At 33.3% G+C, this 15,738-nt stretch overlaps 2 long non-coding RNA genes across 2 annotated transcripts; both read left to right on the top strand.

Annotated features, from left to right (window-relative positions):
• Positions 1 to 6,535: 6,535 nt before the first annotated feature.
• On the top strand, positions 6,536 to 7,810 carry LOC114405456. The gene is made up of 2 exons (XR_003665230.1): positions 6,536 to 6,769; positions 7,453 to 7,810. It is a non-coding gene; the product is annotated as an uncharacterized LOC114405456 (long non-coding RNA).
• A 338-nt stretch (positions 7,811 to 8,148) lies between these two features.
• On the top strand, positions 8,149 to 9,523 carry LOC114405457. The gene is made up of 3 exons (XR_003665231.1): positions 8,149 to 8,858; positions 8,963 to 9,029; positions 9,118 to 9,523. It is a non-coding gene; the product is annotated as an uncharacterized LOC114405457 (long non-coding RNA).
• The last annotated feature ends 6,215 nt before the right edge of the window (positions 9,524 to 15,738 follow it).

Consider the following 15,738-nt stretch of genomic DNA (forward strand, 5'->3'; position numbering starts at 1 on the left):
ACCATTTTAATTACTGATTAGTCTTAATTGTCAAATTAATTATGCAGTTTTATCATTTGGGCCTATTGGACTAATTTTGTGTTTTTAATTTAATTTCAGGAGAATTATAAGAAATTGAGCTTGAATCCAGAATTGGGCTTGAACTTGAAGAGAGCAGACAATTTTATCAAATCTTATCTTATCTAGATTTTATCTAATCTAGACATTATTTCATCTAGATCTTATCTTATCTTATCTTATTTAGATTTTATTTCATCTAGATTTTATTTTATCAAATCTTATCTTATCTTGTCTAGATTTTATTTTATTTATGGGCTTGGACTTAAAACAGATTTGTAAGCTTTGGAGCTAAAAATATATAACAGCACCAAGACTCTAGTTTGAGCCCTCCTCTTTCGTTTTTAGTTTTAGGCTTCTCTTCTTCTTTTAGACACTTTTTCGTTTTGCAATTCCAGTTGTTACTTTTCGTTTTAGCAATAAAATTTTGTTCTCTATTGATTAATGGAAGGCTAAGTCTCCAGTGTTGTTTTTTCTTGAGGATCAAGCACAACTCTCTTTGAGGTTCTATTATTACTATTAAATTCTGCTCAGTTTTTCCTCTTCACCAATTACTCTGTATTTGTTTCTATTAATTCTTGCATGTTTAGTGCTTGATTAATTGTCTCTGTGCTTAATTTACGTTCATGCTTAATGATTGTTCATGATTAATTGGTGTATGTGTTGCTTAATCACATAATGAATGCCTTATGTTAAATTTCGCTTAGTAATTTAATTTAGGGTTGGATTAAGTGGTTGAAGTGATAAAGGATAAACTCTTGTAACCTAGGATAAGAGACTTGCTTGTGAATCAAGGGGAAGCAACGTGTTTTAATTATGCTATTTTCGAATTCATATCTATTCGTTGTTTAATTTACAAAAGCAAACACCCCACCCCCCCCCCCCCCAATTCGTTACTATTTTCCTACTATCTGTTATGAACATTTGGTTTATCATTGCTTATTGGGAAACGACCTAGGATCACTTCCTAGTTATTGCATTTTAATGTTTATTTGATTCGGGTACGGCCTTGATCACACATCTTTTCATTGGATTTGTGAATGGCCATCAAAGGCCTATAAATAGGTGACTTGGGCACTAATTTTATCAGAGAGTTTTGCTTAGCCAAAATGTTTTATCCTCTCAAAAGAAAATGAGAGATATTCCAAGAGAACTTCATTGCCAAATGCTCTCTCAAGAACTCTTGGGCAAACACTTGCAAATCCATTAAGAGTTCATCCATGGATCTTTATTGTAATATTCTTCTCTTGAAAAGAGAATTCTTCTTTCTTTCTTCTCCTTCAATAAGATTGATTAAGGGACCGAGGGTCTCTTGAGTTGTAAGGATTCCTGAACACAAGGGATGGCTTGTCTCTGTGTAGTTCAGAAGTTGTAAATGGATTTTTACAAAGATAGTGGAAATCTCAAGTGAGTTGCTTGAGTACTGGACGTAAGCACAAAATTTGCCGAACCAATATAAAACTGTGTTTGCATTCTCTCTTCCCTTATCTCATTTATGTTATTGCAATCAATTTTGCTTTGCATGTTTAAAGAACATTATTAAATTGATTGATGCTGCTTCTTCTGCATTTTAAGCCTATCCCTCTTAAGATTATTGAGGCTACACGGTTCAACAAGTGGTATTAGAGCAGGATTCTTGTATAAAGTTTAAAAACTTCAAGAATAGATATGGCCTCATCCAACTTTCCATTTCCTGAGGAGATTCTATCAATAGGCTCTTATGTTCAATGGTGATGGTTATCATTATTGGAAAACTCAAATGCAGATCTTTAAAGAAGCCGTAGATTTAAAGATATAGGAAGCCATTGAATTTGATTCCTTTATTCCTACAATGGTAGAGAGAAATGCAACTACATAAAAAAAACTAGAGAAGAAAGAAGATGATGATGAAAGAAGAAAGAAGAAAGAAGAAAGAAGAAGATTCTTCCTTAGCCCCAAAATGTTGAATGCGATCAATCTGGGCACATGATATTCAATTGTCCTATTTTCAAAAGAAGAATGAAAAATCTGACAAGAAGAATTTCAAAGAGAAGGAAGAAAAGAAAGGATACATCAATTGGGAAGATAATATCATAAATTCTTCAAGTGATTCAGAGAATAAAATCATAAGTCTGGGTATCATGATGAAAGACTATGAAAACAGAGAAGAGCAAAGTCGATACATTGATAGCAATTTCTCCAAACACATGGCATGCATCAAAGTTTATTCATATTTCTCCCCAATATAAATGGATATGTGATTTATGAAGATAACAAACAAAGGCCACATTTCTCCCCAAGATAGTGAATATGTGATTTATGGAGACAACAAGTAAAGGCCACTTGATCAACAAGCCCAACAAGTAATATCAAATGATACCAATAGGTCACTTGTCTTTGATTGATTACTTTTGATGATTTTTGTCTATGATTGATAACTTTTGATTGAGTTTTAATGCTTGTTTTGTGCTTAAATTTTTTATTGTCATTGATGATTATGATTGATAGTTATTCTGATTGTCTTTAATAATTGTTTTTTATTGCGTTTTGTTGATTGCTTTTGATTGTGTGTTTGATTGATTGTATTTTTTGATTGATGTGTTATTGTACTTGTTTTTGCTTGATTAATATTGAATTATTATTTTAATGCCTTTTGGTATCACTTGATTCTCATACATTGCAACAAGTGGGAACATTTTTTTCCTTTTCTCTATTCATGATTTGTTTTTTATGTTGACAAAGGGGGAGAAAAAGACATAAGATAAAATAGTAAGGAAAAATGATCTATTTTTTATGAGACAACTTTTTATATATGAAAAATATGAAATCTTCAATTGTCTCATATAAGAAATCATTGTAAAACCAAGGGGGGAGTAAACTATATGCAAATAGATATTTTCTTTGTTGTTGCTCCTAACCTACAGGTGGTTGTCATCATCAAAAAGGGGGAGAATGTAAATCATGAAGATTTTGATGATGTCAAGAAGAATTTTCTTGAGAAAGGGGGAGAATGTAAATCATGCAAGCTTTCATGGTGTCGAGAAGAAATCACATGTTTGTCATCATCAAAAAGGGAGAGAATGTGAATGTATGTGTACATGATTTTGATGATGTCAAAAGAAGAATCAAACAAAGTTGCTTCAAAGGATAAGCATGACTTCAAGATTAATACAAGATTGCTTCAACAAACAAAGCATTGCTTCAAGATTAACTCAAGATCAAGTCTTTCCTTAAAATAAAGTGCTTTCAAGATATTCAAGGCTCTGGTAATTGATTACCAGGCAGTGTAATCGATTACTAGAAGACAAGGTTGAGAAATAGCTGTTGAAAAGGGTTTTGAATTTGAATTTTCAACATGTAATTGATTACCATATGTCTGTAATCGATTACCAGCAACGAAACTCCTAAAATTCAAATTCAAAAGTCATGATCCTTCAAATTATAACTATGTAATCGATTACACAAACATTGTAATCGATTACCAGTGGAGAATTTTCAGAAAATATGCCAACAGTCACATCTTTTCATTGGATTTGTGAATGGCCATCACGAATTTTATGAGAGAGTTTTGCTTAACCAAAATGTTTTATCCTCTCAAAAGAAAATGAGAGACATTCCAAGAGAACTTCATTGCCAAATGCTCTCTCAAGAACTCTTGGGCAAACACTTGCAAATCCATTAAGAGTTCATCCATGGATCTTCGTTGTAATATTCTTCTCTTGAAGAGAGAATTCTTCTTTCTTTCTTCTCATTCAATAAGATTAATTAAGGGACCGAGGGTCTCTTGAGTTGTAAGGATTCCTGAACACAAGGGATGGGTTGTCCCTGTGTAGTTCAAAAGTTGTAAATGGATTTTTACAAAGATAGTGGGTTGCTTGAGTACTGGATGTAGACACAGAATTTGCCAAACCAGTATAAAACTATGTTTACATTCTCTCTTCCCTTATCTCATTTATGTTATTGCAATCAATTTTGTCTTGCATGTTTAAAAAACAATATTAAATTGATTGCTGCTTCTTCTGCATTTTGAGCCTATCTCTTTTAGAAGGGGGTTAAAAGTTTGTTAGTGGAAAATTAATTCACCCCTTTGTAAGTTATTAAGGACATGTAGAAAACCCTACAAGACTAGAAGAGCTTTAGCTTAAGTTTTCAAACAGCTTTCTATCGTGTTGATCTTAGTGTCAGTAACAGGGTCCTAGAGCTATTATCCGAAATATCTCAGCTAACAGAAAAAATAACATCAATTAATGAAGAATAGCCATACGGAAAAAGTAAATCACCCTGATTTTGAGAAATGCTATAATCGATAATAATAATAATAATAATAATAATAAATCCCCTCCTATGAGAAAAACAAAACTGGCAACATACAAGAGGAGCATGGCGAAGAGAGTATCGTTTAGAGAAGTTGCTGTCGGAGGTGACGGTGTTGTTGCTCTTGTCCTTGGTGATGGAAATGGAATTGCCGAGTGCACCGGCCTTGTCGTCGACCTTAATCCTCTCCTGAAGGAACTTCTCCAGAGAAAATCCTTCTTCTTCTTCCCCTTCTTATCCTCCACCAGCTTCACTTAATCAATCACAAAGCTCACTCCCTTCTTCTTCCCCTTCGCTCCGCTCATTTTCGCACCTTTCTCTTTCTCCTCTAGCGATGGTGATAAGCACTAGGCTAGGGTTTTTGTCTTTTAAAACGCCAATAACACCTACCGTTTTATTATAAGCCAGGTCCAACTTACATGGGCCGAAAACAACGACATTTTTACATATAAACTCGTCGTCATTATCGTTCCCCCTAGTACATTCTAAGGCAGTTTCGTAAAATCGTCTTACAATGTATGTCATAAAAAAATATTTTTCTTAATTACAAAACTATCACCGTGTGACATTCTAAGACGGTTACATATAATCGTTTTAGAATGCGTGTAGTAAAAAAGTAATTTTTTAGTAGTGCATATCAAAGAACCTTTAAACAAATGGCACACCAGCTTTATAAAAGTCAATGACACACCAACCAAATCAAGAGAGTAGATATAGAATCCGATGAATGCTAACCAACCTAGACGTGATCCCGTGCAATTTTTAGGATAATCACATGATAAGAATCAAAAACTGATTTGTATTAAGATGGCGACAAACTTCACATGATAAGGAGTTTAATTATCTTTTAGATTTGAATCTATTTGAATTTATGTTTTATTAAAAGATAAACTTAGTTTTCTGATATTTCTAATGTTGACAATGTTGAAGCAGCAGCACCTTATGCCTAATTAGATTAATTTTACCAGGTACGTACTTACATGACAACGTGAAGATGTTACATCATTGAATCTCTTTACATATGCCAAAACAAGATCAAAATTTTCTACAAGCTATAAAATAGAAACAGAGGGGGAAACGCAAGAAATAAAGAAAAACTCAACTAGCTAGATTAAAAAGAACGAGTTAACATTTTAAGGACCGGAGCATAAAAGGGTTGCTAACGACTTTGAATTTAGTAGTAAACCATGGAATATTCATGGGTGTTAATCAAATCCTTTTTATTTAATGTATTTGCACATAATGATAAAAAATGCATTTGCGCAAAGCTTTATTAAATCTTTATGAAAACTAATTAAGATGGAACTTGTCCTTTTAAATAATGAGAGAACACTAAGCGGATATTCAAGCTTAACTTAAAGTCTACCAAAAACATTTCTTATTTTGCTTTCATCACGTACGAGATTAAATAAATTAAGCACATCTTAGAACACATAAATTTCCCTTACAAAACATTCATGCAAGAGTTTTTTTCACCTTCATTGTATAGAAGGAAAGTAACAAGAGAAATTATAATTTTACGTTATTTTGGTACGGAAAACCATACAACAAAAAATGATATCGAGCAAGAACAGAGGCAATTCCTAATCAAATAATTAATGAAATGAAAATAGATTGTATAAAGTATTTTATTATAATATTTGGGAGGGAAAAACTAATTTTTGGAGTAATTTTTACATTTATTATTCTTAATAATCATTTATAAATGGAAAATTAGCAAATCTTATGATACTCATATGATAATATTATTCCTAGTAATTTTATCTCAAATTTTTTTACATTTATATATTATTCTTAATTTTTTTGACATATGATAATATCTTGATGCATGCATGTAAGTTTAGGATAAATTAAATATTCATATTTAATTTTGTAATCAAAACTTACTTACATTTTAATTAGTCTATTGTACATTAAAATAAAGTTAAATAATGAATTATGGAAGTAACTCTCAAATCAAGAATTATATGATCAGTAAAATTGAATTAAAAAGAATATTAAGTGAAATTAGTTAAACATGATATACGACGAGTAATGGCTTCTACAGAAACATTAATAATGGCTTATATTATTTAACCGTATCCTTCACGCGATACCCCAAGACTTTGTCAACGCACACTTTCTCCTCCCACCTCCCTTTTTATTGGCTAAAAGTAGTCAGATGGCAGAACAAGGCTGCATCAATGTCAAACATCGTGCAGAATAAAAATAATAAAATGCTTGAATGGAAAGCCACACCTAGCCATGTTTGGGTTATAAATTAGGATATGTTTTGATGAGTACATTACGATTTGCACCAAATTAATGGCTTCTAATAGCATTTCGTTTACTTGGGTTGTGTTTTTCCTTTGTGTGTTCGGTTTATTATGTGCTAGGGCAACATCATTGAACCTAGATGGTGCTTCTGAGTTTCATGCAAGTAAGTGAAATCTTCCTCTCTTTCTGGTGTTTCTGTCTTTGGTCGAATACTGTTGCCTTTCCATGGACAAATATATGGATAAATACTGTTTCTGTCTTTTCATGCAACTAAGTGAAATCTCCCCCTATTTTTACTGTACGTTTTTATGAAAAAAAAATGTAAATAAGGTCTTATGTATTATTCGATCACTTTAATTAAGTTTGACCATGTATGCATGTAATCTTATTCAATTCTAATCACTTATAAGTCTGGTTTAGATAAACTTCACAATAAATATTATAAATAAAGAAAATAAAAAAAATATTTTTCTATAAGTTAATATTAACTTATGCCTAAGTTATAAAATCAACTTTCAGAGAATTTAAATGAGAAAATTTATAAAAGTTGAAGTCTATAAGTTGATTATAACTTATGTTAAATCATTAATATTATACTTTCTTTTTTCTATAAATATTTATTAAAAATTAATTCAAATAGAAAGCTGTTGTTTTACTTAAAAGTTGAATTTTATCATAATGTGGTATATATAGAGAGAATCTTATGTGTTATTCACGCTTCAAGTCCTAACGACTCTTACACAATAAGTTATGCCAGATATTATAAACAATAAATATGTTTTTGGAATAAATATATGGTTTTTGAGTTGTTACAAAATAAATTCTTAATTATATGTTACTTTATAGGTTCATATGAAAAAGCTCAGAGAAGAAGACTATTTGCCCAACAACGAAAGTTGCTCGCAAAATCTGATCGTCCTTGTTGTCACAATTATCGTCCATGATGTGGCTGTTGTGTTGCGTTTGAAAGAATACAAGTAGAAATAACCATATATTAGATACCATGGCTATGCTTATTTGTATTTGGTTTGAATATTGTGTTGCAATTGGTCTACGTTATATAGTGTAAAATATCAGGTTTGGGGAGTAGTTCACTTTTGTTTTTTTTATATATATTTTTATCATTCTTTTTTTAAACATTAATTGAAGTATTACTATGTATTATATTTCAAATTAAAATTCTGCAAACATGCATTAGCATTAATTATGAGACCATATATTAGTATTTTTATTTATTTATTTCTTTGTTTTAAGTTCTTGATAAAAATTTTATTATTATGAGCTTTTGATATATATATTAAAATTTTGTTTTAAGTTTCTGACATAAGTTAGTTGACCAATGATATAACATTAAAACTTGATATCATGTTATCAATTAACTCACGGGAAAAATTTGAAACAAAACTTTTAATATATCAAAGACTTAAAACACCAAAATAATTTTATGAATGACTCAAAACAAAAATCAAACATATATTAGGGATGTTAAACATATTTAAAAAAAATTTATTAGTTTGATTAAAATATTAGTTTGAAATTTGAATAGAAGAAAAAATCAAAGTTACACTACTAAAAAATGTTTTTTTACGACATATATTTAAAAACGGTTATCGATAAGTCATCCTTATTAAGTGGCAATGGTCCTTTTGTAATTAATTGAAACTTTTCAAAGACGGGTGTGGTTAAGCCTGTCTTGGAAATTAGATTTTAACATCGTTTTTAGAAAAAGTTATCCTCCTCGAGAAAATTGCTTCGCGTCTGTTCGTCTTCTTAATATTTTTTATTTTCAACTATTAATTCCCTCCATTCATTCCATTCCCTCGCATTCATTTCTCCTTGCATTTGTTTCTCTTTCCTCTTTCTCGCGTCTTTTCCTATTCTCCATGTCACTCCGTCTGTTCCTTTCCCCCGCGTTCCACTCCATGGAAAGAGCTACGCATTTGAATGGAAGTATAATCGCGTTTGGATGGAAGCGGTGGCGGAGGGGCTATGGGGACTTGCAGAGTACCATGGGAAGAGAGGGGAAATAGGGAAAGCAGTGAAGTGCCTCGAAGCCATATGCCAAAGCGACGTGTCATTTTTCCCCGAGGTGTACAGCTTGCTCAGCGAGTGTTACCATCTCGTCGGAGCTATTCTGCCGCAGAATCAGGTCTTGCACAAGGGACTTGAGCTCACTGCATCCGTCGGAGAAAGATCGATCGTGGCACGTTTGGCGCTGTGATTCTCGTAAACCACAAAGCGGAGAAGAAGAAGTGTGTTTGCATCTCGATTTTTTTTGCATTTGGTTGTGTCTGTATTTGGTTTGTGTTTATTCAAATTTTGTGAACTAACGGTTCTTTGGGTTCGTGGATTGCAGGTATGTGTTGAAGAAAATCAGGCTTGCGCGACAGACTAAACAATGCAGAAGATCTGCTCATCAAGAGGTAGGTTTTTGGTTTCTTTAATTTCTTGCTTGTTGATTTGCTTCGTGTTCTGTTATTTGACCGTTGTGGTCTGTTTTGGGAATTGTAGATGGCTCTTATTGCTTGAATTCAACATCCCTACATTTTGCAATTTAAAGAGGCTTGGGTTGAGAAGGCTAGAGAAAGCACACTGTTTCAATTGTTATATTGCAGTAAGCAATAATGTAATTTCTGCTGTAAACTAGAGTTTGTTGGATTGTAACATTTTTCTTTTTGGCTATGTATGTTTTTTGGTTGTATTGTAGGGTTGCTATGTTTGCATTGTTACTGGATACGTGAAGATGGAGACATGTGAGTGTATTGGATAATACCTGTGAAGTGTGAAGTCCTAGTGTCATGTGAAGTTCATGGGTGGTGTATGTCCAATTACATACTATTTTGTTATGTTTGTTTTCTCTTTAAATACTTAATAGGGCTGCATTGATGAAAAAATCAATCGGGGTTTACTTTCCTGAGGAGGTATTTTTGCATATATATATTTGAAAATATGGCTTCTTTTTTTTTCCTCCTTAATCTTCCATTTGAAAATATGTTAAATTATTTTGTCCACTCTGCTAGCAGTGTTCCAACATCTTTCTAACCAAGGATGAAGATGTTCGCCTAGGTGAGTTCATATATTATATTTGACTACATTAGGGATAGATTATGACGTTTTCATTTTGAATTTTGTCTGTAATTTCCTGACATTTATATAGGGGATTTTGGGCTTGCTAAGACACTAAAAGCGGATGATTTGGCTTCTTCTATGTGAGAAATGGGAACTTGTTGCTTTCTTTTTCTTCTTTAAATCCATTTTTTTTAAATGATGTTAGGATTCATGCTAACTATTATTCTGTCTAGTTTCTACAGTATTGTCGAACCTCAAGGAAGAGCAAGAAGAAGGGGGGTTCAATTAAGATATCACAAACTATTCCCCAATTAAAAATTCTACTTTTAATTTAACCCAACAACCTAAGATTCCCTTTAAAAATGAACTCCTAAATAATAATGCAAGTTAATCTTACTAAATAGAAATAATAAGCAATAAACAATAAAGGAGTTTATGGGAAGAGAAAATGCAAACTCAGATTTATACTGGTTCAGCCACACTCTTGTGCCTACGTCCAGTCCCCAAGCAACCCGCTTGAGAGTTCCACTATCTTGCAAAATCCCTTTACAAGTTCTAAACCACACAAGGACAACCCTTCCTTTGTGTTCAAATTTCTTTACAACAAGAGACCCTCGGTCTCTTTAATCCTTTTTTAGAAATAAGATGAAGAGAAGAAGAAATCTCTCTTGAAAGAGATAGATTGAACAATTTGAGCACTCAATTAATTCCTTATTGAATTGCAAGTGTATTGGCCAAGGAATTCTTAAGAGGATAAAATGTTTTTTGCTATTTGAGAGGATAAGACTTTTTGTTCTGAAAAACTCTGAGCAAAGTCGTGTTCCAAGTCACATATAAATAGACCTTTGATGGCCATGTAAAAATCATTTGAAAAGTTGTGACTCTTGGAAATAATTTTCTTAAAATCTCCTCTGGTAATCGATTACAAGACTTGTGTAATCGATTACAGGCTTTAAAATTTGAATCAAAATGTTTATTAACTGTTGATAATCGATTACCATCCTTGTGTAGTCGATTTCACTGTGTAAAATTTGAATTCAAATTTCTAATAGCTATTATAAATCATTTTGGCCACTGGTAATCGATTACATCCTCTGGTAATCGATTACCAGAGAGTAAATCTCTTGAATAAGACATTTTTGCTTAAATTTCTTGGTCAAACCTTTTACAGTTTCAATTTGGAATTCCCTTCCTAAAACACTAGAGATCTTTTTAATGTTGTATCTTGTATTCTTGGATTTTTGTCTTGAATTAAACTTGAGAAGCGCATTTTCATAAGGCATCAAAATATCACAAACATATGGCATCATCAAAACCTCAAAGGCAAAGTCTTTGCTTCTACAATCTCCCCCTTTTTGATGATGACAATTTAATTCCTGAAATCAAGATACAAGCAATGTATATGCAAGATATATTGCGTTCACTCATTTCATACTCCCTCTATGTTTTGGAATTGATGATCACTTAATCACCACTTAATCACTTAACCACTTGATTTCTAAGCTTCTATACCACCCCATTTCTCTCCCCCTTTGGCAACATCAAAAAGCCAAAGTGCGTGGTAATCAACACAAGATGATATAACTAAAGATCACACAAGTAATCAGAAGTCACAACCAAATATAAGCCAATCATCCATAAGTTAAAACCAAATATAATCCAAGCATAAATAAGTCAAAACCAAATATAATCCATGCATAAAAATACTAAGTGCCAAATACCGAAATATAATGAAAGTTCATAGAATATAGCCAAATACACGGCTTATAATAAACGATAATAAGAATCTAAAACTTAGGAGGCTGTGGAAGATCGAAGCACCGACGAAGATAAGACACATCCTCTTCAAGTTGGGTGATGCGGGTATCTATGCTTTCAAAGCGATCATCCAAGGAATCGAATCATTCACCAACATAAGTGCAGAGACCCCGTAACTCTGAAAGAACTTCAGTCATAAGGGCTGAATCATCTCGCTGAGGAGGAGGAGAAGGAGTACGCTCGTCTTGTGGAGGGAGTGCGTCCTTCTTCAGTTATTGACCATCACGATCCTTACGGTAACCAAATAAAGTGACTGCACCAGCACCTATAGCAAAGGAACGCTTGACTTGAACAAAAGGTTCATCATCAAGAGGAATTTGAAAATGACGGAGAAAGAGGGTGACCAATTAAGGATATGGAAGAGGTGCATTGGCCTGTAATGCCTTATGCATTCAGTACCTAACCAAGTGAGCCCAGTCGATCTGACGACCGGTAAGGAAAGCCCACATCAAAATCAAGTCCTCCTCAGAGGCTTGAGCCAAATTAGAAGAACGGGGAAGCAAAATTCTAACGATAATATAGTTCATGATGCGACAATCAAAGGTTAATGATCTGGCCAGCAATCTATCGGTCATTTCAGCCAGGTCATTACAAACCATACGACGAACATCATGACTAGAATAATTAAACTTCCAGTCATCAACAATGGTGCCCTCAAAAGGTGCACCTTGACTGGGTAATTTAGTCAATGAAAAGAACAGAGATTGATCAATGATCATAGAAATACCATGCACCTCAGAAGAAATAATACCATCCTGAATTTTTAAATTGCTGTAAAAGACTTTAACGAGTTCAAGATAGTAAGGCAATTTTAAGGACATAAAATCAATCAATCTAGAGTTTTGAAATACTTGATAACAGTCAAATGTCTCATCATTAAAGAAATATGTGTCTAGGTACTTAGGGTCTAAGATGATTCTAGAAGAAAATTGAGAGTTGTACCATAGACGTTGATCATCTGAAGAAAATAGAGTAGATGATCATGGAGATGATAAGGAAGGATGAATTGGTGCTGTTGGTGCTTCAGATGGTCCGTGACGGCGATGGCCAGCAACAGTGGTGGTGGAGGATGATCCCTTTCGCTTCTTTGACGATTCTACCATTTGATGAAGTTTTAGTGAATTTCAATCGGTGGAATTGAAAGAAGAGTGAAAATGATGAAGATTGGGCTTTGTGGGACGTGATTTGGTTAAGAATTGAGGGAGTTATCAAGATTTGAAGATTTAGGGAAAAAGAGGCACGTAAGAGGAGTGTGGCTACGCAGTGCCACTGGATTTCATGAGTATTTATAGAAGAAGACGTGATGTAATCGATTACAAGGTTTGGTAATCAATTACAGGAGCATTTAGCCTTCTGGTAATCGATCAGGCTGCTGTAATCGATTATAGACTATCTGTTCTTGTGTAATCGATTACACTTAATGGTAATCGATTACTAGAACACAAACTAGGCTTGTTTCTCTAAAAATTATCTATGTCTATACTAAACATCTAACTATATCAATCATCACTACTCATATGTATTTAATTCAAACATTCAAGCATCAAATATTGGATCGAGTGGCCTCAGAATAATTAAGAAAGGGGGGTTGAATTAATTATTCCTAAACCTTTACTAATTAAAAAATTACTCTTCTAAGGCTTTTACTAAATTGTTAATAGAATGAGGAGTAGAAGAGAAACTTAACAGAAAGTAAAAGCAGAAATTAAATGCACAGCGGAAAGTAAAAGAGTAGGGAAGAAGGAAACAAACACACAAGAGTTTTTATATCGGTTCGGCAACAACCCGTGCCTACATCCAGTCCCCAAGCGACCTGCGGTCCTTGAGATTTCTTTCAACCTTGTAAAAATCCTTTTACAAGCAAAGATCCACAAGGGATGTACCCTCCCTTGTTCTCTTTGAACCTAGTGGATGTACCCTCCACTAGAACTGATCCACAAGAGATGTACCCTCTCTTGTTCTCGGTCAAACCCAAGTAGATGTACCCTCTACTTGTACCACAAAGGATGTACCCTCCAATGTTTTAAGACAAAGATCTCAGGCTGTTAAACCTTTGATACTTTGTGAATGGGGATACAAAAGAATTCTCAGGCGATTAGTCCTTTGAACACTTTTGTATTAGGGAATGGGAAGAATCAAAAGAATTCTCAGACTGTGTCGTTTTGAATTCTTTGACAAGGGAGAAGGGAGACACAAAAGAATTCAGGCGGTTAGTTCTTTGTTCTTTTGGAAAAGGGAGAAGAGAGAGACAAAAAGAATTCAGGCGGTTAGTCCTTGGCGAATTCTTTTTGGCAAAGGGAGAAGAGAATGAAAAAATGAATAACACAAGTTTTCAAGGTTTAGAAAACCAGAAAACTTTAGAAAGCTTTTGGTACAAAGAAGAAGAAGAAGAAGTTCAAAGAGATTTAAGGCTTGTAAAGGATTGATTGAATGAATGTAAAAAGTTATATTGAAAAGCAAATCAAAGCCTTGCTTTTATAGGCTCTTCATGTCTGGTCAAGATGACCATTTAGAAGAGTTATAACTTTTAGAAAAACTTAAAACCAATTTGAAAAAGTCAAAAACCATTTGAAGAGTTACATCTTTTGATTTATTCAAAAACAACCACTGGTAATCGATTACCAAATAAGTTTAATCGATTACACAAAGCTTTTGAGTGAAAGGATGTGACTCTTCACATTTAAATTTGAATTTCAACGTTCAAGGGCACTAGTAATCGATTACCAAAACATTGTAATCGATTACAGCCTTTTGAAAATAATTGGAACGTTGTAAATTCAGTTTGAAAACTTTTTCAAACTCATTTTGCTACTGGTAATCGATTACAACAATATGGTAATCGATTACCAGAGAGTAAAAACTCTTTGGTAAAGGTTTTGTCAAAAACTCATGTGCTATTCAATGTTTTGAAAAAACTTTTTAATACTTATCTTGATTGAGTCTTTTCTTCATTCTTGAATCTTGAGTCTTGAATCTTGATCTTGATTCTTGAGATCTTGAATCTTGAATCTTGATTCTTGATTCTAGGCTTTCTTCTTGAGTCTTGAATTCTTCTTGATTCTTGAACTCTTTACTTGTTCTTGATTCACTTGAGTTGTTCTTTGATCTTTGAGCTTTTTGTTCATCACCTTTGTCATCATCTTTTGTTGTCATCATTGTTATCATCAAAACACCTTTGAATCAACTTTGATTCATCATGAAGCTTTGCTTCTACATCAAACACACAATAATGCATCAATTTAAACATAATAACAAGAATTTAAGCAAAATCAAGCAAAGTAACACACTTAACACAAACAATCAATCATTAAGCATAGATGATTCATTCAATCAATCCTTATGTATCCAAATCACTAATATCTAAGAGGCCTAATTCTCTTCTAATGGAAAAGAATGTTTCTTTGGGGAGAGGTTTTGTGAAGATATCAACAAGCTGATTCTTTGTATCAACAAACTCTAGCACACAATCTCCCTTCAGAACATGATCTCTTAGAAAATGGTGCCTAATTTTTATATGTTTGGTTCTAGAATGTTGAACAGGATTTTTGGATAGATTTATTGCACTGGTATTGTCACACCTAATTGGTATATGATCAAGAAGGATTCCATAGTCAGATAGTTGTTGCTTCATCCATCAAATTTGGGCACAACAACTGCCAGCAGAAATATATTCCGCTTCAGCAGTAGATAAAACAACACTATTTTGTTTCTTACTATGCCATGATACAAGAGCAGATCCAATAAATTAACATGTCCCACTTGTGCTCTTTCTATCAGTTTTTGATCCGGCAAAGTCAGAATCAGAGTATCCTATTAAGTTACAAGTTGAGTTCTTAGGATACCATAATCCTAAATTGATTGTTCCTACTAGGTATCTTATGATCCTTTTTACAGCACTCAAATGTGATAGTTTGGGGTTGGATTGGAACCTAGCACACATGCATACATTAAACATGATATCTGGTCTACTAGCAGATAAATAGAGAAGAGATCCAATCATACCTCGATATTGTTTCATGTCTATAAACTGGCCGGATTCATCTTTGTCTAAATAACAGCCAATACTCAGGTGTAGCCATGTGCCTTGCACTTTCCATATCAAATCTTTTATTCAATTCTTTGTAGTATTTTTCTTGGTTGACAAATATACCTTCTTTAGTTTGCTTGATTTGTAACCCCAGGAAGTAATTTAGTTCTCCCATCATTGACATCTCAAATTCGCCTTGCATATCAAGAGAAAACTCC

This window comes from Glycine soja, chromosome 3, assembly GCF_004193775.1.
Source record: "Glycine soja cultivar W05 chromosome 3, ASM419377v2, whole genome shotgun sequence".
Lineage (NCBI taxonomy): Eukaryota > Viridiplantae > Streptophyta > Magnoliopsida > Fabales > Fabaceae > Glycine > Glycine soja.